This window comes from Rhamphochromis longiceps, linkage group LG11 (assembly GCF_057381845.1).
Source record: "Rhamphochromis longiceps isolate RC_006_pf linkage group LG11, R_longiceps_female_GT1.1, whole genome shotgun sequence".
Lineage (NCBI taxonomy): Eukaryota > Metazoa > Chordata > Actinopteri > Cichliformes > Cichlidae > Rhamphochromis > Rhamphochromis longiceps.
This window is the reverse complement of record NC_140567.1, coordinates 26,373,541-26,399,483: the sequence shown is the minus strand read 5'-3', so window position 1 is coordinate 26,399,483 and position 25,943 is coordinate 26,373,541. Positions and strand designations below refer to the sequence as shown.

The 25,943-nt window shown below is 43.8% G+C and overlaps 1 protein-coding gene and 1 long non-coding RNA gene across 3 annotated transcripts in view; both read right to left on the bottom strand.

Moving 5' to 3' along the window:
* The window catches only part of grik5 (glutamate receptor, ionotropic, kainate 5), a 94,486-nt gene extending 75,263 nt beyond the window's left edge, over nt 1-19,223 (bottom strand). For both annotated transcript variants that reach the window (XM_085423353.1, XM_085423355.1), the window contains exon 1: nt 18,532-19,223. The gene's annotated coding sequence lies outside the window, so the exon portion shown is untranslated. The remainder of the gene's footprint in view (nt 1-18,531) is intronic.
* An 834-nt stretch (nt 19,224-20,057) lies between these two features.
* Nucleotides 20,058-24,184, bottom strand: LOC146659346 (uncharacterized). The gene is made up of 3 exons (XR_014913663.1): nt 23,851-24,184; nt 23,387-23,560; nt 20,058-20,591 (listed from the first exon to the last, which is right to left on the bottom strand). It is a non-coding gene; the product is annotated as an uncharacterized LOC146659346 (long non-coding RNA).
* Nucleotides 24,185-25,943: the final 1,759 nt, after the last annotated feature.

The following is a 25,943-nucleotide window of genomic DNA, read 5'->3' as shown; positions in this document are numbered from 1 at the left end:
CCACATTAAATAACAAAAACTTTTATATTAGAAATTCTAATAAGCATTCAAATGTGGGAAGAATAAAAACCGCAGTGATTTCAATTGTTTCAATTTGGAAATTTAGTGAATGAGTGCGACGGGGGTTCACTTTGTACTTCAGCAGAAATCGTTCCTAAAAAAAAAAAAAAGCCGTTACAGTAGCATTAGCACGTCACTCAAGTGAACCAGTCACACAATGCATGGGTTCAAGCAAATTACATGGCAGCTCCACACATACAAATGTATTCTCATTAAAATAGTTTGTGCAGCTGAAATATAAAAAAAAATCTATTTGTACTGATATATGATATGATGCAATATGTGAGCAACTCCGCCTTTTCTTTGTGAACTGCATTGTGGGAATAGTGATTCATCAAGAGCACAAACACCGAGTGTACAGTCTGCATTTGGATTACTTTGAGTATTCTTCATTCTCCAAGTCTTTGAAACGACGCGTTATATGGAAATTCGACACAGCTTTATGCACATAAATCCTTCTTAAAGTCCGTCAGCATCCAAATACGTGACATGTAATTAATATTTCCCATGTCCTCGGTGACACCGTGATAGCTGACTGCAGCCCTGTAATTATCCCAGGCTGTAAATATTGTACACTTTCATATTGAGCCACAGATCACAGTGAGTTAACGCATCCGCTACTAAATACTGCTGATAGGCGCTGACACACTGACGCCTCCGTCTGCAGCCAGGCCCCTTTCCTCACCTTTCACCTGTCTCTCAACATGCCATCATCACCCCACCCACACACATAAAGCGCCACAAACCACCTAATGCCCCATCCACCATAATCACTTTCGCACCAAACAGCTACAGAGAGAGAGGGAGACAGTGGAAGAGTGATTAGCTTGACGTCGCAAAAAAGAAATAAATAAATAAGAGCGTGATGGAAGAGGGGGCGGGAGAGCGTAAGAGAAAATGAAGAACAGGTAAGAGGCAGGGAATGAGAACAAAGCTAATAAGATGGTGAGATACAGACAGTCGCAAAACAGAAGCATAGAAATGAGCGAGAGAAAAGAGATGGGCAGTATGTGCTAAAATAGAGATGGGACGCAGAGACGTGGCGGAGGCAGACAATGGAAATCAACAGTGCTTCAATTTTATTTAAAAGAGAGGGGCGCAAGACAGAGAGGCATTCCTTCACGGCCACAGAGAAACGAGCGATAGATAGCACATGCCTAGAGGTCATCACTATATTTATACTCTTCTATGCCATTATTTATTTATTTCTCTCCCCCTGCTCTCTTGCTCCCTTTGACAGGCCTGATTTTTAATAACAGGCAGATCTTTGTTCTTCGTGATTAAGAGATGGAGATTGGGATGATAGTGCCGCAGGGGCCACTGAGGCCCACACTCCTACTCGGCAGAGGACAAATCCCACCTCCAATTCTTCCTTCAAACAACCTCTTTGTCCTCTTCCTCATCCTTCCCGCTGCCCTCTTCATCCGAGCATCAGCTATCCCCTCAGCCTTGCGTACTCCTCATCCTTCTGCCTCCCCCTTACGCCGTAGCTCCCCCTCTTCTTCTCATCAACTACTCTGTTCATTCATTCTGTGGGAATAAATCATGACCCAAAGCTCACTGTGGAGGAGAAGTGCTGGGAAATACCGCTGAAATCAATGTCACGATTCCAGTAAGAATATTTCCAAGATATCGATAAAGGTTACGATACGAATTGTGATTTTGTTTGTTATAGTGAATAATAAAATCCTCTGCACACAAACAAAACCCTTCTCAGGGAAGATTGGGTTACATTTAGTATTTATTTTAAGTTAGAGCCTCATTCACAGATAAAAGATGTTAACTGACCACAACAAGGGACAAACAAACACTGAGTCCAGTTAGTAAGACGAGCCCATTTCTTTATTCTAGCCTAATCGCTGTTTGGAAACAGAAACAAAAGAAACACATGCTTGGTTTTATCATGTACTGTTTAAATCTCCACTTTAACAAGAAAACAGACTTTGAGGATGAAGACTAACCCGTGAGTTTGGCAAGCGTAATGCTATCTTGGGTATTATGGTTGGCTGAGGTTGCTGGAGTGCACACTTTCCAAAATTAAATTTAAAAAGAAAGAAAGAAAAAAGACAAAGAAAAGCAGGACCGCACTCCTGCTAATGTTACTTTAAACCTCAATACTGTCGCATAGTAGAGTACTCTGGCGTGCTACACAAGAGATGTAATGTAACACAGTCCTTGGCCTTGGAAATAATACTGTTTTAGCATCAGTGCTGTGGGAAGGTAGTGCATTGTGCAAAACAACCCTGTTTTCAGTGAGTGTACAATGCTTGTGCTCGACTGACATACTTATAAGGCACCAGATCATTGCTCAGGAGAAGATGTCACTTTTGTCAAGAAAGAAAGAAGAAGAAAAACGTGGATAAATGATTTAGGAATGAAAGTCTTCCTCCTCCCTCTGCTCTACTCCTCTAACTCATCCTGCTGGTAACAACCCAATCCTCCAGCCTCTCTGGCATATTAACATGACAGCCGTCAGCACCTCTGTGCAGCATGGCCTTTGCACTGTGAGTCTGTAAGGATGAGTAGACGGGTGTGTATCTGTCAAGATGTGTCACGGCATGTGTGGTTCAGCCAAGTGTGCGGAAGATGCGAGTGCAAGCATACAGTATATGCATCGATACTTTTCATATGCGCTTGTGCCGATTGTTAATTTGTTTTTTTTTACTTGCAGAAGTTCAGATTTCAGATTTCAGTGACAGCTCAACTCAATCTTAAGCTACAGCTATCTACCACCATGCAATGTTCAGTCTCATAGATACAGCTAGAAATAAGCGAGTGTAATAAGTACATTTCTCTGTTTTTTGGATGGGAGCAGTCAAAAATAATTGGAACATTATTTCTGACAGTTTACAACTTCATATTTAAATGTAATATTTCACAAAAATCAAAATCCAGCTCCTTCACTAGCTTCAGTGCTATTCACACGGGGCTAGTATTACCTAAGCAGCTAAGGTAATTTCTAACAGCAAAGATCATCTGTGAGTTTAATCCCATGTAAATCTGCAGTGTCCATTGTTACACCACGGCCTAGGCAACCGGCGTGCAACACAGAAAAAATAAAAAATAAGGGAAAAAAACAAAACAAAAAAAACTACTACGGGTCTCCACAAAAAAATCCAGTCCAATCGTAACACCATTATTTGTAAAGTAGGAATTAGCCTTTAATACTTCTCAATACCTCAAAGCGCTCTTTAATTTTAATCTCAAGCAAATCAGCCTCTTAGTTATTTGGCCTGTTGTTGTTGTCTTGTTGTTTTTTCTTCTGTCCCACTCCTGCTCAGGAAATATGAAGACTATATTTGCAATTACAAATGAAACTTTGGACAGCAGCGGCTCATGTTGCTACACAGCATGGAGACCCATTTACACAAAGAGCTAGATCAAATGTGTCAAAGGATAATGAGGTACATGCTTTAAGGAACAGTTTGCTGTCTTTCAACAGGCTCTGCAGTTTTTATGTGACAGTCTATTAACAGTAGGTGGAAAAAAGGCTCAGAACTAGTGATTACACACGTTCTAATCTATTTTTATCATCATATCTGAGGATAATGTCAGTAAACACAGACTCTGTTTATCCCTGCAAATGTGGTTCCCTGGTGTAGTCCTGTGCAGATACAATTTTAGACATGGACATTTTAAAACACGCATTTGACGGCCACTTTATTATGTACACCTGTTCAACTGCTCATTACTGCACCTATCTTTAACCAAGCAATCACATGGCAGTAACTCAGTGTATTTAGGCATTAACACATGGTCAATATGAGCTGCCGAATGGGGAAGAAAGGTGATTTAAGACACTGAATGTGGCATTGTTGTTGACACCAGACAGGCTGGTCTACTGGTGTTTTCCCACACATCCATCTGTAAGGTGTACAGAGAATAAAGAGAGGTGCCACTCCTGTCAGCCACAAATAGGAAATTGAAGCTACAACTCACCAAAACTGGACAACAGAATATTGGGGGGGAAAGGGTGGTTTGATGAGCCTCGGTGTCTGCTGTAACATTCAGATGGTAGGGTCATAATTTGGAGTAAACAACACATGGAAAACATGGATTCATCCTGCCTTATATCAACAGTTCAGTCTGCTGCTGCTGCTGCTGGTTTTATGATGTGGAGGATATTTCTGTTGCACATTTTGGGGCCAAATGAGCATCATCTAAAAGCTTCACCCTACCAGAGTACTGCTATTGACCATGTCCATCTCTTTATGACCATAATGTACTCCTCTGATTCATAGTACTCAAATAGCTTCCACAGTCACCTTTTCTCAGTCCAACAGAGCAACTTTGGGATTTGTTGGGATTGGGAGATGTGCGTCATGGGTGTGCATCCATCACATCTGCAGCAGCTGTATGATGAAGGCACAAGGTGGTTCAACCCAGTACTATCAACATGTACCCAGTAAAGTGGCCAGTGAGTGGATCTATATGCTAGACACCACCATCAAAAAGCAGGGAAAAAATGTATTTCATCCTCATGTAAGTTGCTGCACATTTTATTTTACTGACTGTATTTCTTATTCGCTGAGACCTTCATTAACGGTTTCAGCCGTGCACTCTGACAAGCACCGCCACAGTAACCAAAACCAGACAGGCCTCTGTCTGATGCCGGCTTTTATGGGCGCAATAAAACCTGAACAATGCAGCACTGCCTGCAGTTAGCCGCTATAACTAAATGTGTGTCTGCATGGATGTGCCCATTTTCTGTCAACTAGGATATAGTTCGTCTGTCTGCGACACCTACATCTGTGCATCACGGCACATTTAATGCACTGCTCCACTCACTGGTTGTGAATGTGTTTTTACCATCATGCACCCTACTTCTGTCTATCTCGGTTTCTATTTGGGGGCATTTTGTACTGTGTCACTGTGACGTGTTTTTCTCTCTGCTCCCCAAGCCTGTAATTCATGTGTGGCCATACACACACAAAGGATTGAGGATGTGCTGACACAAGGATATTCTTTCTTCTGCATGAGCCTTCTCCTCTAAGCTTCAGGTCAGGACAGAGAACACGCGATGCACGCACCAATAGCAACTTGAAGAATAGATCTCAATACGTGTAATCGATAAATATGCACACATATGCTGTAACACGTGCCGTTTCTGTTTGTCATTACACCTCAGTTTCTCTGGAAGCACCCACCCCCCACCCTCAGTGCTTGGTAATAACCGACTTTCCCTCCCTGGTTGCCTCCTGGAACAAAGGTGAAGGGCACAGAAAACAGCAGACGAGGGAGGGAAAGAGGCTCTAATGGTGATGTTTTTCAATTGGCTTGATTTATGGCTGGCTGTTACCATTTATTTATTTATTTATTTATTTATTGCCATTTACTCCCAACAGGCTGAAGGAACCAGACTGGACAATCAAAGCTGGAGTATGGAGGACGGCTGCAGCGAGTAAAAGGTGAACACTAGACCCATGAGAAACGCGCAGAAGGATGTAACCAGGCTCTCAGGATGAAGACAAGGGGAGCAGAGAAAGACAGGAGCGAATGAAGGAATACAAGAGTGAGTGGGAGGAAGATAAAGAGAGAGCAGAGGGGGCTTAATGAATGTAAAGGCTATAACAATGAGGTGAGGTAAATTGTCCATTAACTCAAGAGTTTCTCATGCGTGTGTGTTGCTTCACCATAACATTCCAATTTAGCAGGTTACACACCGATGCTTCCTGGCCAGAGACATGCAAAGTGTCTTTAGGATACCAAGTTAGCCTGAAGAGAGACAGAGGAGAGTGATTGAGGAAGACAGATAAGGGGCAAAGGAGAGTAGTGACCAAAAAAGAGAAAGGGAAGAGAGTAAAAACAGAAGGAGCAACATGGTGGAAATGTAGTGGTGAAGGAGAGATAAAGGAGTTGGAGGGGGGGGCAGGAAAGCGAGAGAGGAAATATTGAAAGCTGAGGAGGAGAGCAATGGGGGAGAGGCTAGATAATTCAGCTGGAGAGGAGGAAATTCACAGGGGGAGGGAGATAGCATCAGTTCTTCAGATACAGAGGGAGATAGCCACTACAGAGGGACAGGATCGAGATTTCAATACACACCCGAAAGGAACACAGAGCGCCGCATTATCACACAGCAAGAAACACAATTATTACCTTCGACAGCCCCTGAGAGAGTGGAACAAAAAAAACAAAGAGTGAGCCGGGGCAGCTGTAATGCTTTATAAATGACACAACAATTTGGCGGCAGAAGGCTGAACTGGATGGGAGGTTAATTCGTTTTAATTGGTCTGTGCAATCACAGGATGCAACGAGGAAGATAATGACAGGAAAGGAGAAAAATGACTTCTTCCACTCACGTCACCTAACTGGCTAAATCGAGTCTGTCACATCAATGTCATTGAAGTGATTCCACAATGGATATCAAATGTCAGATATGAATTAATTTTTAATGACTTGAACAAGCGCCCAAGCAATAGACGAAGCGCCTCGTCCAACGGAATATTTTGTCTGACGCTTGCGATAGCAGGCATCTCAAAAGTATTTTCATACTATAAACCAAACGTGAAGGGACACCTGTCATTAGCAGTTACAGTGAGTTAATTTGGGGTCTAACTAGCTCACAGTGTTGTGCCAAGAACGGCCATATGCCTTACCATAGCACCTCAGCCTTGGAATAAGGCTCCCCGGTCGTTAGCTGCAGAGGCTCGAGCAGTTCTGACAGACGCCAAATCAGGAAATGATCACAGTTCAAATGTCATTCATCGGTTTAGGCCTGAATGCCAATGGATCTGTGTTTCTGTATTGTTTATATGCGCATGCAGGCTTGCTGTAAATCTTTATGTGTGTTAGGATGTTGCCAGTTTGTGCAAAGGAAGACAGACAAACACACGCTGCATAAAACGGATTAGCTCACTATTATAGAGGAGCTGTCAGATGCTTATAAGACCAAAACACATTTCCCCTCCCGTCTCCCTTTAACCAATGTTGCTTAATCTCCACCCCGATCCGCCTCAGAAAGACTTAAGGGCTGTTACTGATTCCTCTAATGCTTTCAGATGAACTCTATGCTTTGACATGTATTCAGCAGGCTAGAAGAAGAAGAAAAAAAGCAGCTTAAAGAGCACAGCCTGAAACAGTGATGGAAAAGGCAGTGCATTTCACCCTCAGTGATATGGGGGAGGGCTGGTTATGCACAGGGTTATTCATAACCAGCAGCCTGCCATACTGCAGGCTATCAAACTCTGGTGAGTGTATTAGCAGTTCACCAGGCAGGGTTTCTAATCACACCACCGCTGCACTGAGCTGCACGGGCTTATAAGGTGCTGGTTCATATTTTGAGCCTTGGGGAAGCACCGGGTTAATATTCCAAGTGCCTATAGATGAGTAATGATTTGGAATGGAAGTGCTGGGAGAGTTATGTAATTTGCGCTAACGTTATCAGGAGTAATAGACGCTATCATCAGTTTGTTTCCAGCTACTGAAAAAAGTTATCCCTGCAAAAAGGCGTTACAGCAAAAAAACCTCAAAATTATAATTTTGTTATAAATGCGCAGGCAAAACAGTATCATCGGGTAGTTGACAATATAATTGGTGGGTAATCTTGAAATCCTGAGCAAAGAACAGATAATACAGCAGATTATCTACATCTTCTTTTTAATTAGTGTCTGCAGTTTTTCTCGGCAGTGCATGCACGGTTAGAAGAACACGAGGGTTAAAGTGATAAATACTACCGCATGAACTTGCGGGGCTTTTCGATGCAGTAAGTGATCATGGCAACAGTTCTTTTTATCAACATGGCCTCTTGGTCTCTAATGAGCTTCACACCTTCAGCCTCGCTTTTGCTCGACAGCAAACATCGCTCATGATTATTCATGCTATGCCAATATGGGCCACTTCAAAAGACTGTCCGGTTGGCACTTTCAAAAGAGCTGCTCTCTTCCTCTTCGCTCTCTCTTCCTGACTTACAGTAGCTCTCCGTTGGCCCGGCCCGCCGCACCTGTCTCCGAGCCGTGCGCGCACGCTCACACCGAAAGCGCCCACGCGCGCAAGCACTTGCACCACGAGCATACTCCCAGATTTTGGCTCGCGATCAGAGCAAAACAAAACATGGCTGTTCTTGGCTCGCCTGTTTGTTTGATTCCCATCTTTCTTTTTGTCGATTGTTCTCGCTCGACACACCTCCCTCCTTTTCATTCCACTTCATTCTTACTGTAACCGCCTCCCCTGTCCATCCTCAATCTTCTCTCCGCCGTACCCGTGAGAAAGCAGTGGCCCGAGCTGGAGGAGGAGGTCAAAGGAGGCAGAGGAGAGGACAGGCAGAGAGTGAAGAGACCCCCAACCCTCCCACCCACGCCCCACTCGAACCCCCTTTGTGACGGCTAATCGATGTGTTTGGGTTTCCTTCTTGGCTTTGTCCCAAATGGCTTGAAAGGTGAACCCCAATAGAGCTTCTGCTTTAACTCCATGAGGGCATGGAGAAAAGCAGCAGACCTAAGCCTGGCAGATTAGTTAGCCACCAGAGGGCTTTACACCTTTTTGCTGAGCTATCACTTCCTATCGCCTCTCCCCCACAACTCCTTCCCTCCTCTCCAACAATCCCATCACTGAATGAGCCTCGGAGCGCATGGTTATACACACACACTTCCCTATATTAACATATTTTTGAATTTGGGGTTTCCTTTTAGCATAGATTATTGTACACCAGTGTTTTGATATCAAAGCCACTGAGGAAGAGTAAATCAGGTTGCTATTGTAATGGCGTGGTCCTCCTTAAAAAGAGCCCCTGTTTCCTCTGTTTTCAAGGCAATACACTAAGTGAGACAGATACACAGAGGCAGCAAAGATGATGGCCCACAGGTATGCATTTAGATGAATTTTATACACACACACACACACACACACACACACACACACACACACACACACACACACACACACACACATTACAATCATCCAAATGCTACATTGATCTCTGCAGCAGCATTGCCCGACAGGCCTGATTGCCAAATGAAAACAAAGGCTGCATGTACAGTCCTGACACACACCATCAGTCACACATAGCCTGCAGTCACAACGATTACCTGCTGTATGTAAATCCAATGAGCAATAAGGCAGGTTATCCCCCTTATGAGACACCGCTATTATTATCAGAGACAGAATATCACTGGCAAGTGCCACTGGCCAACTGCTAGCAAACTGATTATGTCCCATCGAGTCTAGGTGGCAAAATTGGAAAATGGTGATATCAGGAGGTGAGCTTACACAGTTCTACAGGCAGTACAAATGAAGGATGCGTGTCTTCTCCATATTTTTCAGAGGGCAAAGATCCAACAGTATCAGGATCCCTCAGCAGGCATAAAATAATTGCGTTAGCTACCTAGTACACAGATGTAGCGCTATAAACAAATATATACAGTATATACACATGAGTTATTTTATTCTGTATGTGTGTCTTTTGACCTCCTCCCCTCATCCTCAACCGGTCACAGCAGATGGATGCCCCTCCCTGAGCTGCTTTTAAAAGATGTTTCTTCCTGTTAAAAAGAGTTTTTCCTTCCCACTGTCACCAACTATGTAAATAAAACTGAACTGAATTGAATATATAAACTACTTAGCTTTAGTTGTCAGTTCATATGCACTACTTGACTAAAGTTAATTGATTACAGTGCTTATTAAATGTTTTCATGAATTACCAGGTTGTTATGGCAGTGTAATAATGTTTTAAACATTTTATGACTTTAGGCAAGCATGAGTACTGTAACTATAACTTAAACATGCTGCAATTACTGATAATTAAATGACACCATTGATCATTATGTTGGAGCTTTTAAGGGGGGGGGGGGGGGTGATTAGCCATTTCAGAACAGAAAGACTCATTTAAATTTACCTCGAAGCTCTTCTTCTTTACAGAACATTACTCTGCACATTCCTGCTAACAATGTGAGCATTAACCCACTGTCGCCACGGCGAAATGTGGGAAAACAGGAAAACAGAAATATTTTACGAATCTATCATTGTCGATTAGTCAAATAGCAAACAGAATTCATGTTTTTTATGAACCTGATAATTAGTTCACTGTACTAAAACGGCCTCCACAGTCACCAGCTCTCAATTGAGTAGCGTAAAGAATTAGGTCCAATTATTAGGATTTAGGTCCACTCGGTACGAGCAAAGTGTACTTAATAAGCAGTGAGTTTTAGAAAGACAGCTCCACATGCAGATTCAGACAATTATCCCGTGACTCTGCTGGTCACTTCAGCCCTAAGGAGCATTTAAGCATCTTTCAGTTCATTGCTTCAGCTTCATCACTTTCGTTTACCATCACCGTTTTCATCAGCATTACTTCCAGACACAGCGGGCAGCTGTTTACAGCACAAACCTGGATGCTACCTGCTCAGCACCAAGAAACTGATGGCACATTGTTAGTGACTAGCTAGTGAGCATAACAGATCATTTGGCAGCTAAAGAGCCACACAGCTCCCTCAGGAGTTTGTGAAGGCCAAAAACATGAGTGAAAAAAGAGTGAATACCGGATTTACAGTCCAACTGAAAAATATATCACTGCTTAATATGATTGTTTTCATTTTTTTATTTTCTATTTAACCTTTATCTAATCAGGTTAGTACCACTGAGATCAAATCTCTCTTTTACAAGGGATACGTAGCCAAGAGGGCAGCAACACAGACACACAGAAACAAACAACAGATTAAATAAACAATATTAAAACTTACTCGCATAAAACACTTGTGCATAGACTAAGGTAAAGTGTAATGATTGAACCAGAACTTTAAACTCCTTCAATGTAATCTGAGTGATCATCTGCGATTGTGACTTTCATGATGTACGCCAGGGTTTCAAGCTTGTTTCTGTTGCTCCTAAGTCTCAACAATCAGTAACTGGAAAATAAGATATCACTAAATAAAAAAAGTCAGTGAGCATCTGGCATTTAATTCCTACAGTCTATTCCTAATCCCTAATTTTCTCATTAATACCTACTGTTCAGCAGTTTGAACCTGGAAATGTTTAAAGTAAAACACACAACATTTTGTATTCTAAGCTTTCTTACTGACTTTCCACGACGGACCCGCCAGCAGCAGAACTGAGGCTGACTGCAGGTGCTAATATGCTGGTATCGCCTGTGCGGATCAGCAGGGTACAGTATGTGCTCTCTCAGCCTGTTTTACTTTGGATCAAAGACTGTCTCATGAGCAGTCTGAAGCTCTTTGTGCTTCTCAGCATGACCACATCTCTGCTTGCGTGAAATACATTGATTCTGGCATCCACCACACACCAACGCGAACCATGACACTGGCAGAATGCATAAAACACACGCGCCCCTCCCGTCCCCCGGCTTTCATCGTGTTTTCAATCCAACATCAAGAACATCGTAAACACGCACGGGTAGCACAACGCGGCTCTCATCTCGACACAGACGGAGAAAACACCTACACAACATTCACGCCGCACGTACAGTACAAACACGGTATGTATACACAAGCTGCACTCGCACTCGAGCGGGCAAATGTTCATGTATAATGAGAAATACTATACGCTTACTATAACTTTTCCTGGCTTGGGTTAAAAGTCACTCCAGCAGTGAGAAAATGACAAATTACTGGAGCTTCAATCTCTGATTCCTGCACGAGTGATGATTTGGAAGAGAACTGGTCAAACACCACAGCAGATTACATCAAGTACCACTGAACCAGAGAGACACAATTTGTTTTTCGCTTTTTTACCGAGCCTCTCGGATAATGTGCCGCGATTGTTTAGCTTAAGCGAAGTAGAAAACTGCTGCTTCGAGGAAGGTGTCAAATTGTTTAAAGAGTTTCTTTTCTATAGCAAAGCATCTTCACTGCTCGTCACGCACACCTCCATATGAGCTTAATTATAGTCAACACTTCCTTCCCTGGGTGTATGAAATTACACTACTCACAGGCTACCACTTTACATCCAAGCTCATCTGAAAGTTATGCCTCAAAAAGGCGATGATGCAGATAATATTGTACTGTTTAATGACACTTTGCTGTATTTGGTTGCAGCAGGGGCCAACAGCTCCGGGTCGTCATCACAGCCAATTATTTGACTCAGCAGAAAAGTGAGTGCCAAAATTTTCCAGACCCACCGCACGTTTGCAGAAAACTAAAGTCCATAAAAAAAACAGGACTTAAATGACCACATATGCTGTATGTTTTTAAATTCCATTATGATTACATGATATGAGCCCATTTGGAGTATTTAAGTTTCGCCGGGACAATTAAATCTGCAGCAGTTTAAATTCAGGCAATAGCCCACAATCAACTGCTGCATCACCATTTGGACAGAGGCAGCTGGAACTGACTGGCATGTTAATACTCCTGATTGGTGGAGCTGATTACAGGCTCTTGACTCACAATCCCAAAATACCAGTGTTGAGGGAAAAAACGACACAAAGCAAATATAGAAGTAGTGATGAAATTTGGCCTTTCCCTACATTTCAGGAATGAGAAGAAGAGTCGACTTCTTGTCTTTCTAATGTGTGTTTCACAACATGTAAATGGTGGGGAAATCAGGGGGCTTGGGAAAGTAAAGGTGGTCTAGCAGAGGAGATAAAAGTAGAGTATCTGCAAATGTCCCATATGATTATAGTATGAGTTTATCTGAATGCGGAAACGCCCAAGATATGACTGACAGTTGTGATAATGTTTATAAAAGGACAGATATACACTCATGGGCCACAGGTACATCTGTTTGGCTGCTTGTTAATACAAAAATAATACAAATCAGCCAATCACAGGAAAGCAGCTCAATGCATTTAGGCATGTAGACATGATCAAGATGACCTGCTGAAGTTCAAACAGAGCATTAGAATTGGGGGGGGGGGGGGGGGGGGGGGATTTTAATAACTAAGAATGTGACGTGGTAGTTGATGACAGAGAGAGAACAAGAGAGAAAATAGAGAAAATATCCAGTTCTCTGGCTGAGGAGTCAAATAACCACTCGTTAAAACCAAGGTATGCAGAAGAGCATCTCTGAATGGACAACACATTGAGTCTTGCAGAAGAAGGGCTGCAGCAGCAGAAGAGCACTCCAGGTGCTGCTTTTTCTGTCAGCTATGAGCAGGAAGCTGAGGCTAGAATTCACACGAGTTCACCAACTTTGGGCAACAGAAGATAAGAAAAACACTGCATGCTCTAATGAGTCTCAATTTCTGCTGCAACATTTAGCTGGTGGGGTCAGAATTGGGTGTAAACAACATGAAAGCGTGGATTCATCCTGTCTTATATCAACAGCTCAGGCTGGGGATGGTGGTGTAATGACATGGGGGATTATTTTTCTTGGCAAATTTTGAGCTCCGAGTACCAGCTGAGCATCGTTTACACGCCACAGCCTATCTGAATACTGCTGCTGATCATTTATGACCGCAGTGTACCCACCTCCTGCTGCTTCCAGCAGGATAACACACCATGTCACAAAGCTCAAATCATCTCAAACTGGTTTCTTGAACATGACAATGAGTTCACTGTGCTCAAATGGCCTCCACAGTCACCACATCTCAATCCTACAGAGCACTTTTAGGAAACGCTGGAACGAGAGACTCACATCATGGATGTGCAGCCAGCAAATCAGCAGCAACTGTGTGATGCTATCAAGTTCATACAGGCCAAAATCTCTGAGGAAAGTTTGCAGCATCTCGTTAAATTGATGCCACTAAAGGGCGGTCCTACCCAGCATAGCTGAGGTGTACCCATGGAGTGTAGTAAATCTATCAAACTTGAAAATACTACATATTCTCTCTTCAAAAACACCAGTGTTATCTTTTCTGTTCAAGCAAGTTTGAATATTATAAGATCTAAGCGAGCTATACTACACGTGTAGATATGACGTTGATGATCAGTGCCATTAATGCAGCGTCAGGCGAGCGTCTTCTCAACAGCAGCAGCAGTGAAACATTAAACTGTAAAACAGACTTACCAGACCGAGGATGACACCGCTATTACCTGAATGACTTTTCAACAATCTTACACTCAAAAACAGTTATGTGGAAATGTGTCAGAGCAGATGAACGGAAGAATTCAAGAATGCTTTTAGAGGGTTCAGCTCATACTGGATTAAAAGACACTGCTCTTCTGTAGTCACACTGACAAACAAAAACAGATACACGTATCAGTCCACCTGTTTGTACTTTTGTCTGTCATCCGAATGATAATTGCTAAAGTATGCTCTTATAAGCCGATCCCTAAATAAAATTAAATCAGCTTTATGCATTCTGAAGCATGACCCCCTCAGGCCTCCTTAGGGGTATTCAGACAGGTTTGATCGGTGATTGCAGGATGATATTCTCTGCCGAGACTCCATTTTCCAGCTGCGGGCTTTGCCTGCTTACCAGCTGATTAGATTAAAAGGTGAGCTCCTTCACCCTGAAATTTATTTTCTGATCTCCTGATAGATAGACTGACACCATCAGACAGATAAATATGGGTAATTCCCCTGAGGCTGGCAACAACTTGTTAGTGTTGGATATTTATAAGCTGTGCGGTGAAACATACACCTGAATTTTAGGTAAAAAAAAAAAAAAATACCCAAAAAAAACAGGATGTCATTCTGAAATTTATCGAGTGAAGCTACTCATGCCTACCTTATTAGATAAAGTTTTCTGCTTCACTTTAATTCATTTATACCGACACTTATGGTGACCTTATGGTGAAACATTCCCAGCCTTCATTTAATTGAATGCAAACAGCGCACGAGGCAAGCTGGAACATCTACAGCTGAAGCCTTTTTAGCCTTGACGGCACGGTGACACAAGCTTTCCCTCTGGTTAAAATCAAGAAACTGACATAATGAGCAGCCGCGCCACCATGAAAACTGCACGCAACTCTACCCAAAATGCCTTTCTCCATCGTTGCACATTCTCCTTGAACGACTTTAAATTAGATTTATCCCCCTTTTGTCACTCAGACGCTCACGCAAGGCAGCAGCAATCGTCAGTAAAACATCACAGTTGTGACTCACTGAGCCTCCACCAGCCTGCTGATTAGGACAGGTCGGGTCAAGACTGATCACCTGAGCCCCTCAGACCGTATTACAATTACGCTGATAGAATACTGACCTTTTCTACTAATGCTAATGCAGCAGAGAGTAAGTGCCATCTTACTGTCATTGTGCACGCAGGTACTAAAGCACCAAATAACCAGAAATGCACAAAATGCTTACAGTAGCAGCACACATATACAAATGATCACACTTCTATCCCAGTTCAAGCACATTACACACATTGCTTTTATCTTCTCACAATCCCGTCTTAATGACTCCATTAACTGAAAGGCCATTAGCAGCATTCACTTTATGGCCAGCCAAACAGCCCAGCCGGGAGCACATTATGGAAAAGGCATGCGTGTCCCGATGTCCATTTCTTGTCACCCTCTTCGCACATACACATTCATTCACTTCCTCAATTCATCCCTCGAGGCCAGCTAGCCTGAAGCAAGCAGGCCTGGACAAACTGCTAGGTAAACACTGCACTGCAGAAGAAACTGGAGGGCTCCTCAGTATTTGAAAAGATCTCATATCCCAAATTAACCCAGTTCACCTTAGAGCGGCAGCTGCGTGAGGCCCTTTAGGAGTGAACGGCCATCCAAGAGACAGCCACAGTCCCAAAATATTGATTCAGCAATGATAACAGTCTGATAATGATCTGTTCTTGCTCCACCACCAGAAATGAATCTCATTCCCTGCTACAATCCAGCTAAGCTAAAGAGAGAACAGCTGTTCCCACTGAAGAACTGAAAAATGAATGATGATGCGAACAATGTGAAAATATGTTTTGGCCTGAACAGCACAACACAAGTGAAAGATATTCTCAAACGCTATCGAAAGTGGAATCACAAAATAAAAATGTGCGCCAGCAATTAGAAAAATGTAACCCAGAGAGATGATTGGATCAGTGATCTGAAAGGGCCCGACTGGTACAAAGCAGGGCAACGGGAAATTCGCTGTAAAAGGCTGTCTCGTGAACCATGCACACGTCTGCCACAATTTAGACCAAGCCGAGTGAAATGATTGGGGAGCGTCGCAGCAACACCGAACGCTGCTGCTGTGAGAAGCACTTAAAAAGATTAAATGTCACAAACACGTAGCTAATAATTTGGCACATCATCTCCATATTGCTTTTCTGTTTCTGCAAGTCTGGACTCGACGAGCAGAGTGCACATAATCCAGCACGGATGCTCTTTGACTGGTTCTACAGAGTGAGTCACCCAGTTACTTTGTGACCATGGAGCAGAGCTGCGGAGGGCCTGGGGGTCAGAGTTCATCTAATGTCAGTGAAGCAAAAACACAAGACACGCACATGAAACCTCAGCTAGATGACAAACGTGCCACGCGGGAACAGAAACTGAACTGAACGCTTGCCAAGTTGGTTTAGGGACGTTTTTGAGCCGCGTGTTTGTGCTATGTGTCATATTTCATTGATCTCGTTTTGTGCCTTCAGCTCTGGTTTGTTATTTGTTACTCCTGTGATACACTATCACATGCTAAATGTGTCTTTTCTTTTTCCTGCTCCGAGCTAATCTTCAGCTCTGCAGGCAAATGGTTGCCCCCGCTGAGAGGACAGTGGAAATACTTCATATCTCATAGGAGGGGGGTCGCGTCCAGCCCAGCCCTGATATTAGCTCACCACTCTGGGAGCTGTGGGTTTCAGACAGTTGTACTTTACTTCCGCTGAGCAGGAGTGGACAGAGGTTTCTGCTGCCTGCTTGTTTCCCTCCCTCCCCCCTTTCCCATGGGGTAGCAGGCCATTTATCAGCTACTAGAAGAACATGTATCGATGCCCCGGAATTCAGCGTTTATTACACTTCAAAGTGCAAGGTCAACTTGGCAGGGATCTGTGTCAAAGCTGTCAAGCACAGAAACATAAAACAAATAGCCCACGCAGAGGATGCGGCGTAAAACACCAAGATAAGGGGCACATGTCTCACCGTGAGATTCTTGGCTTCTACGTACACATTTGCCAGGAGGTTGTAAACACAGAGGTTTCCCCATTCATGTTTTGTTTTTTTAATACATTTGAATCTAAAAGAGCATCATTAACAAACAGAGGAGAGATAAGGAAAAGATGTAATGGCAGCATCCATATATTTAAAGAGAAAACACCTGGACTGAGGTTAGTTTTTTCCCCTCTGTATGACCACATGCCGCATAAAAGTCACACCAACTCTTCCCAATTTGCCTCAGCGGCGAGCCATATTGAGAAGCCAGAGCTCTTGTGACTCTCTAATGTAGTCAGTACTTTCATGCCTTTGATGCCATCACATGCCACTCCTCCTCTCTTCTCTGGGTTTTCTGACAGTGACAAAGGGGATCGGCAGCGGCGTGTTATCACTGTGCAGCTGCAGTAATCGTATTATTTAGTAATCTTAATTCTGAGAGGCTGACCAACACTGTGAACAAAGCGAGGGCCTTGCTAAGCCCATCAGAGCGCTCCCATGGAGCAGAGGTCTTTTCCTGCTCTGCGGCCCCTCCAGACCCACACACTCCCTCATCCCTCCCCGTTTCTCACCCTCCCTTCCCCGTGTCCTCCTCTCTGTTGCTTTCTGTCTCACACTCTCTGTCTCCCTCCTCATTTTCCTTCTGCTCTTGCTCTTCTATTTCCAGAAAGCTTTTTTATTCTCTGTCTCCCTCTCTGTCTCTCTCTGTTTTTTTCACCCTCCCAATCTTTCTGTCTCTGTAACGCTCTGAGCTGGGAGTTTGTGTAATGGCGTTATTCACAGTTCATTGGTCTGTTTGAAGGGACTATCTTGATTGAGCGTCTCCCGGTGCGAGGCCTGGTGACTGTGGGAGTGTATAAAGATGTGGATGTGTCCGTGGAGATAGATGGGCTTAGTAATATGCAGGACATTGCAGAGTCTGGGTTTCGGTATGGGGTTTCATCCAAGCAACACATAGGGAGATAAAAGGAGGCTGAAATGATATGCAGCCGGAGTGCAACGCTCAGGGCATTAGACGTGAAATGAAGGCAACAAAGAACTAGTCAGGGAATCAGAGTCATTCTCATTAGCTGGTTCACCCTCTTCAGTTTTAGCCCCCCATCCCTTTTCCATCTCACCCTAATGAATATAAGTACACTGACATAGAACCAAAACGTGCTCCAAGAAGCAAAAAACCCCCAAAAAACTCACCATTAATTAGTTCAAATTAACCTCAGGACTAAAATGTAGGAGTATACACACACACATACACACACGCACAGGGAAAGACACCCTGTTCGCCTCATTCTGACACCACTCTGATGCTGTTGTAAGCTTGGCTGTAAGATCAAAATCTCTTTCTTTGGCAGACACACACAAACACACACATACACACACACACAAACCGCCTGGGGCAGAGGAAGCACAGGAAAGCAAATCCGCTGTGAAGACACCATAAAACCAACACTGCAGAGAGACACGCCACTTCTGCGCTTCTGCATGCATAAGCTAAAAAACATGCTAATGACATGCGCCACACATGTGGAGACGTACACGCGTAGAAAGAGAGGGTCCTACTTACAGAATGAATCAGACGGTATCAGAAGCGCCGTGCCATATTATCACTGTAGTAGTGAGTCAACACAGGCACTGAGATCTGAGACCACAGAGTTTTAGCGCTTCAGCCAAGGGGGTGAAGGGTGGGGGGGGGCGTGGGGGGAGTCAGAGGAGTTCACACTGTGTCAGTGGGTGTGAGGACATTCAGGAGGAATCTGGAGCAATCCCGTGTTTATACTGAGAAGAGAAAATAATCCCGATAGGCAAGGCAAGAAATCAACAATTGGTGGAAAAAGAAGTTTGTTTCTTGTGTACAAAGAGGATGTACGGGGGATCGATTGGGCAGGTGTGTTTTTCTTCTTTCTATCTCTGACTTTTAAAAAAAGCAAACACAAAAATAACAAGAGCCCACCTCGACAAATAACAAAAGGAACGGGTGAAAATGAGTCAATCAGAAAAGGCTCCACCTTTTCCTTTTTTTTTGCTGTCTTATTCTGGTTTCCTCTGTCTGCCCACCTCTCGTTTTCCTCGGGATTGCAGTGGGCCCGTAAGCAGAGGAACGGCGGTAACAGAAAACCAATCACCTCGGCAGACGACGAGAGAGCATAAAGGAGTAAATGACAAGCAGATGAAGGGGAGGATTTCCGACACCTGCTCTCTCCCTCTGTTTCTTTACCTCCGTCCTTCTCGCTCTCCCTCTCCCCAACCTGTATTTCCCTTCTAGTAACAGCCCCCCCTCCCTCCCTCACTGCTTGTTTGGGTTTTTTTAGTGCATGAGCTTGCCACAGCACTGACTGAGATTCTCCAGAAGCTACAACCACCAGGATGCTCTTCTGCTTTCTTTCCTGCTCTCTGCCTTCCTCTCACGCTCTGCACAGAATGACAATGAGTTGCGCGCCGTCTACTGTGCCGGCACTGGATGTCTGCCTGGCTCTCTGCCTGACACTTGGGCTGTGTACCCGTCTTCCTGTCTGTCTGTCTATCTCACCAGACTCAGAGCTTGTCTGTCATTCAATACAGCTGTCTGTTTACCAGGCCATCTTTCAGCCTGTCTTCCTCCCAAACACTGAGATACAGACCAGGCAGGTGCAGGCGGGACATCATTCTAGTCTCCTGCTCAAGTCCCCCCCCCCTCCCCAGTGTAAATCCTGAACCCCTCCCCTATCCATTGCGCTAACTAGCCTCAACACGAATTACAAAGAGTCCAAAAAAGATTCTGTGCAATCCTAGTTAATTCTGTCCTTTATTTTCTCGCTGTCCCTGCCTTTTTTCTCCCCCCTCTGTCGGCTTCCTTCTCTTTCTTTTTCCACCTGTTTCCCCGTTTTCTGCTTCTTCTCCTTCTTCCTTTTTTTTGTTCTCCTTCTCCTTCTCCTCTCCTCGGTGCCAGTCTCCTTGCTCGTTATCTATTCTGGACAGTCTGTCCCTCCTCTCTCTCCGTCACTGAGGGAGGATGAAGAAGAATGGTACTGCTTCATAATGTGCTTCTCCACAATGTGAGAGAAACTGGGGGAAATTTGTGGGATAAAAGCCGGGTGTTTTGGAAATTGTTCCTCAAAAAAAAAAAAAAAAAGAAGAAGAAGAAAAAAAACAATAATGATAGGCCCTCCTCCCCCGCAACAAATCAAAACAGAGCGCCTCTCGAGGGGGGATTTTCAATTACTCGCTTTTGCCCACAAGCCAATCTGGAAAAAGTGGCTGAGCTCTGAGGTGTGCACCAAAGTGTCGTAATCTCAAAAATATATCCGGTTGATAAATCCGGACATATCCAAAAGCTCTGTACCATTGCTCAAGCATCACTGCAGCCTATTTCATTTTAGATGAAGTCCAAGAAGCTCAATTGTGCGCTCAACACGCCGGCTGGCTTGTTGCGCGTTGACTCCTCCGAGGCCTGTCGCCCTCTGCTTATCTCTGCTTTCGGTAGACGGCTGGTCCAGGCTCAACTCTGCAGACTCAGCCCTCGCTCGGATGGTTCGAGCTGATGGCAGGAGATGGTGGAGGCAGTTAGCTGTGGAAAGCTGGTCGCTGGAGGGTGGATGTTGGCTTCCATGCTGTCCATTTGGTGGCCATCTCTGCAAGGCTTCAGATCTAGAAGGAGAGAAAGAAAGGAGGAAAAAGCAGAAGAGAGGAGAGAGGGAGAGTGCATGAAAGGTTAGCATGGTGACATTTGTGTCACTCTTCCTTATCGCGTATGTCATTCTCCTCCTCGCCACTCTCCACCCTGCCTGTCGTCCTGCTGTCTATTCCGTCCTTGTCACTCTTCCACGACTTTGCTGCTTGTTTGTGCCGACCTCCTCTCCACTGATTCTATGATTTGAGGCTTTCACTCTCTCCAACAAGCTCATCTTCAAACGCTCTCGTCATCCCCATCTCACTTTTATTCCCTCTATCCAATTTCAGATCTTCACCTCTAACTTCTTTCATGCAATCATTTTTACTCTTTCTCTTCAGAATCCAAGGTGTCTGTTCACCACAGGCTCCACAGGCTGCATCAGGTGCAACAAAGCCACAAGACATAACTAGTTGGTCCAGACTAGATGTCACATTTTAATAAAAAGTGTTGTTTTTTAACTTTTCTTCTATTATTGCACTAAATTATAACACAAAGTCATGTGAGATGTAATGATAAGATGGATTATCTGTTTGACACAATGGATGAAAACAATACCTTGAGGTGATATTTACACAAAACCGATTCAAATATTAAAATAAGACGCATTCAAATGAACAAGACAGAGTAGAGACAAATATCTTGGATATTTTAAAAATAACTTTATGCTCATTTTTATTTAACTTTTTAAAACCTGAACCATTAAATAAATTGCCAGAAAATTCAATTTTTTTGAAAATAGAGTAGTTATTGAACCTTCTGACGAAATAAATATATATTAATTTGCATATGAGTTTTAATATGTATCATATTTGCTAAATCTGTCATTTTTTGCAGTTTGAGCTTAAAAATGTATCATGCAATTTTCCCAGGGGGGGAAAGAAGTCTTGACACATCACAAAAACTCACGTATCGAGTGTGATACTCTTGACGTTACAGTGTTAAAGACGCATAAAACTGTTTATTCCTCTGCAGCTGAAACAACATTAATACTTTTCAGTTGTGTTTTGGTGCAAAAGAAATGAGGAGAACCTCTTCAGTTAAAGATAAATGTAAAAATATTTTGTTCTCGTCTATAACATACTGAGATTTGGATTGAAATGTCATGCAGAGAGCTGCGTCGTATTCGGTACTGTCTCTTTAGACCTCCTGACAGGTCACGCTATTTGCATTTCATTGTGCTCTCTTGCATTTAATGTAATGCAAACAAAACAATGAACCTTTTGTGAGTCATACTTTGGTACAGTTTCCAAATAGCGACACATATTATCTATGTATCAGTTCATGTTGTGGCAAAACGCATTCATAAATCCCTCTAAATTAACCCCGCTCCAGGTAGACAGGTATGCATGCAGATGACAGATGGCCCGAGCTTAGACAGACTTGGATGCCTGCTGAGTTTCTATTTTTCATTTCCTAATAAATCACACTACCTTTTGTCAAACAGATGACCCAATTCTAAAAATAGAGGCGCAATGTCAAATCTTACCCAACAGGTAGTCTCGACTCTGTTACTATGCAACAGTTTGCACCTGTTGAATATGATAAAGTCCTTTCTGAATCTTAATCAAAAAAAGCTTGCCGCTCTGAGTCGAGTGATGGATCTCTTCTTAAGTCAGAAAAGTACAGAGGAAAAAGGAAAAAAGGTCATTTCAGAGCCCTGCAGTAATATCATCTCTTTTAACAGAGTAAAATCGTTAAATAAGTTTAGTGACTCCAGTGAGGTGGGTGATGGCCGATTTACAGTGAAACATTCGAGGCCATTCAGCTTATCAGCTCCAATCAATACTTCTGTTGGATATATACGACCCTCCCGTGACACCGATATTCTCCAAGGACCATTTAAGATGAGACTAAGCACGGTGAGGTTAGTGCTCAGTGTCTTCTATTGTGTGTGTATGTGTGTGTAGGTCCAGCCTTTGTTGGCACCTTAAGCATGCTAAGGTGTCGCAGGTGTGAAAAGACGTAGGTGGGTGCGAATTGGTGTGCAGAAGGTATGTCAGCGAGGAGTGCAAAGACGGAGGTGCGTGTAAAAAGAGTGACATTGTGTGTCTGTGCATGTACATATGTGTCACAGCTGTCATGCCAGAAGCTATTATATACACCGATCTACTTCATAACCTTCTGTTCCTCCAGTCCTTCACACTGAGGCTGAGCACAAACCTCTGCTCCCTCTGAGTGGGAAAAAAAAAAAAGATTGACACGGACACAGAAATAGCAGCCCTTCCACACACACATAAACACATCCACAGCATCTTTATTCATTTCCTTTGTCAGGAAAGAGTCTCAGAGTGTCCTCAGTGTGTCTAAAATCAAACAGAATGTAGTGAGGAGCCCGAAGAGACCGAGAGAGGGATGGAAGTAAGAGGGGGGGGGGGGGGGGGGGATGGGTGACACAGCCAAAGAGGGGAAGATGGAAAAGGAGGCAAAGAGAGGGGGGAGACAGGCAGCAAAATGGATTGAGCCATTCAGATTTTGTCTATATCCATTAAAACTGGATAGGACGGCTTATGCCCTGAGGCGTTTGGGGGGAGGTAAAAGAAAAGGAGGATGGAAGGAGTGATGGAGGGAAACAGGTGGGGCTGGACAGGGTGAGTGGGTGAGACACAAGGAAACGAGGGGGGCCCATCAGGAATGAAAATGCTCTGTATATAACTGCAGACTAAAGCCATACACATATATACATATTTATATATATTTAGGAAACAATCAACTAAGAGGTGAAAGAGAATGAAAAGAGGAGGGGGAAAAAAGGAGCGGGATGGACACTCACCCATTTCAGCGGGCTCTCCACAGGCAAGCACAATCCCTGCTCTGTGATCCCATCCTGGGGAAAGGCGCAGCGAGATCCTGGAGCTCCCTCCGCTGAATACCAATGGAGCTGCTATTATCAGCTCTCTCTCACACACACACACACACACACACACACACACTCACACACCGGCAACTGAGGAGGAAAAGGCACAAACAGCACACAGAGTCAAGTCTGGGGTAGTTGTTTAAATTAGAAAAGAAAAGCAGCTCAGTGACGCCAACAACATGTGACAATAAAGGGAAACACTGCAGCGGCACAACTGGATTTAAATTCCCTCCCAGCGCTCCTTATATTCGCCTTTTTCTTATGAGGAAAAAACATCAGAGGCAGCGCACAAAGCTGAGGCATCAGTCCACACACACACATATACACACACTCATACAGTGCCTTTACACAGCCTATACAAATATACAAATACTTACTGAGCTTATATTCAGAAATCCCAGCGAGTCCCACAGCTCACTCTATTCACAGCTCCTCTGCTTCACAGACGTGTTAGAGGAAAAATGAGTTGTCCGCTGTTTTTCTTTCCCTCCCTGTGGGTTCCTCACAGTAGTATTAGATGCAAAGATAAAAGGATATGAAGGCAGACTCTATATCCTCCCTTGGTTTCTCCTCACATGCAGTATACATCCAGTTTTTCTGTCTCCATTTGTTGATTCGGGTCCGATCCGTCTGCCTGCCAGTGGACTTCGCTGTGATACGGCGACACGCGACGGCAAACTGCATTCACTTAGTCACCCTCCCCTCTGCCTCTCCCCTTGCTCAATAGTATACCCGTACCTCCTTGGCTTTCTCCAATCTAATCAGCTAGCTCTCTCTCCGTCCCTCTCTGCACCCTCCTACTCTCTCCTCACCCTCCCTCCTCCTTCCCAACACCCACTCCTCTACACGCTCTCTCTCCCTCCTAGGTATTTTTCTCAAAGATGAATATCAAAAATAAAAAACCCATCACCCCTCCATTCTCTCTCTTTGCTCTCACTGTCAGTTTGTCCGATAAGCATTTGAAATGTGGGGGGGCAAAAGAAAAAGCTGGTCATGAAGAAAACGCACACTATCTGAATGAGACGCACACTCACACACACGGCAACAGAAAGACAGAGAGAGTAATCAGAGGGATGTGTTACACCCACGGCCGGGGAAAACTACCCTGACAGAGTTTGACGTGGCTGCTCGCTCGGGGTGACAAACACTATCACACGACCGCACCACTCGCCTCGTCTCGTACCCCGTGACACACACTCACACACACAAACGTGCAGACACCAGCGCGCCACAATGTAAACACGCCCGTCGGCTCACACGCAAAGGCGCATATTGACATAATGTCGCTAATGTGCACACACAGACACATGAAGGCGTAGATCCAATCAGAGAGGGGAACCACTAATTGTGAAATTGTGATGCTGGCGCCGCGTTTAACTAAGAATATATGAAACAACAACCGATGCCGGTGTATTTTTTTCTTTGTTTTGTTGTTGTCGTTATGGATTCCCTCGGTGTCGTCAGACAAATCTGCAATAAAGTTTTTTAACTTTGCGATGAAGGTTGTAATAAAAGGAGAGAGCCCTGAGAGCTAGTTTGGTCAGAAACCTGAGCAGCGCTGCATCATTCACGCCACCATGAATCGTTCTCCTCACGTCGTGAATTAATAAATTATTGAACACGCTTTTTTATTTCTTATTGACAGTGTCAATTTTTCATGAATTCTTTTCATATTTAAATGAAATCCACTTTACTGGACGCCACCGCCTCTATCACATGTTCTTTATATAAGGACAAATTAAGTCGTGCAAATGTATGAAAATGTATTGCTGATAAGGCCAACACAGTGGTGTAGCGGTTAGCAATAACGCTCCTGGTCGGCTTGGATCTTTTTTGAGGCATTAGCACCAATTACCCTCGCAAGCGGCCCAAAGACGTGCTTGCGAGGTTAACTGGTGATTCTAAATTGGCTGGAGGTGCGGATGCATGAGTGCGCGGTCAACAAGACAAATATTGGCAGATGCAATCTTCAGTCGATAAACCAGTGCATAACACTATCACAGCATGCTGTTAGCTCATTTCCATCTCCATATTTTTATTCTTGGACTCTACTAGAGCAGTTTTGCAGAATTCAGATTTACATATGACCCTTATTTATCTTTTACCGAGCCTTGGTGAAGTCATGGTCTAAAATAAGTCATTTTGATGGATCCACATTTCTTCTGACAGGCTACCACCGGCAAACAGAAGGTCTGAACGCAGGAAGGGTGAACTACAAAGTGAGATTAATGGGTTATCGAGTTATGTTGAGTGTAAAGTGTTCTGCAGTAACTCATGGTTTGGTTTAAACTCCAGAAGCATCATCATTTCACTGATTCTTTCTGTTTACAGCGTCTCATGAGCGTGATAAAGATTCTCTCTTGAAGAAATACCATTTATGCTTTTCGTACTTTTTTTGTGGAACTTCTGAAGCAGCGCCTTACTAAAACAACCGAGTGAAGCCCAGCTGTAAACTTGCAGCAGTTCATAT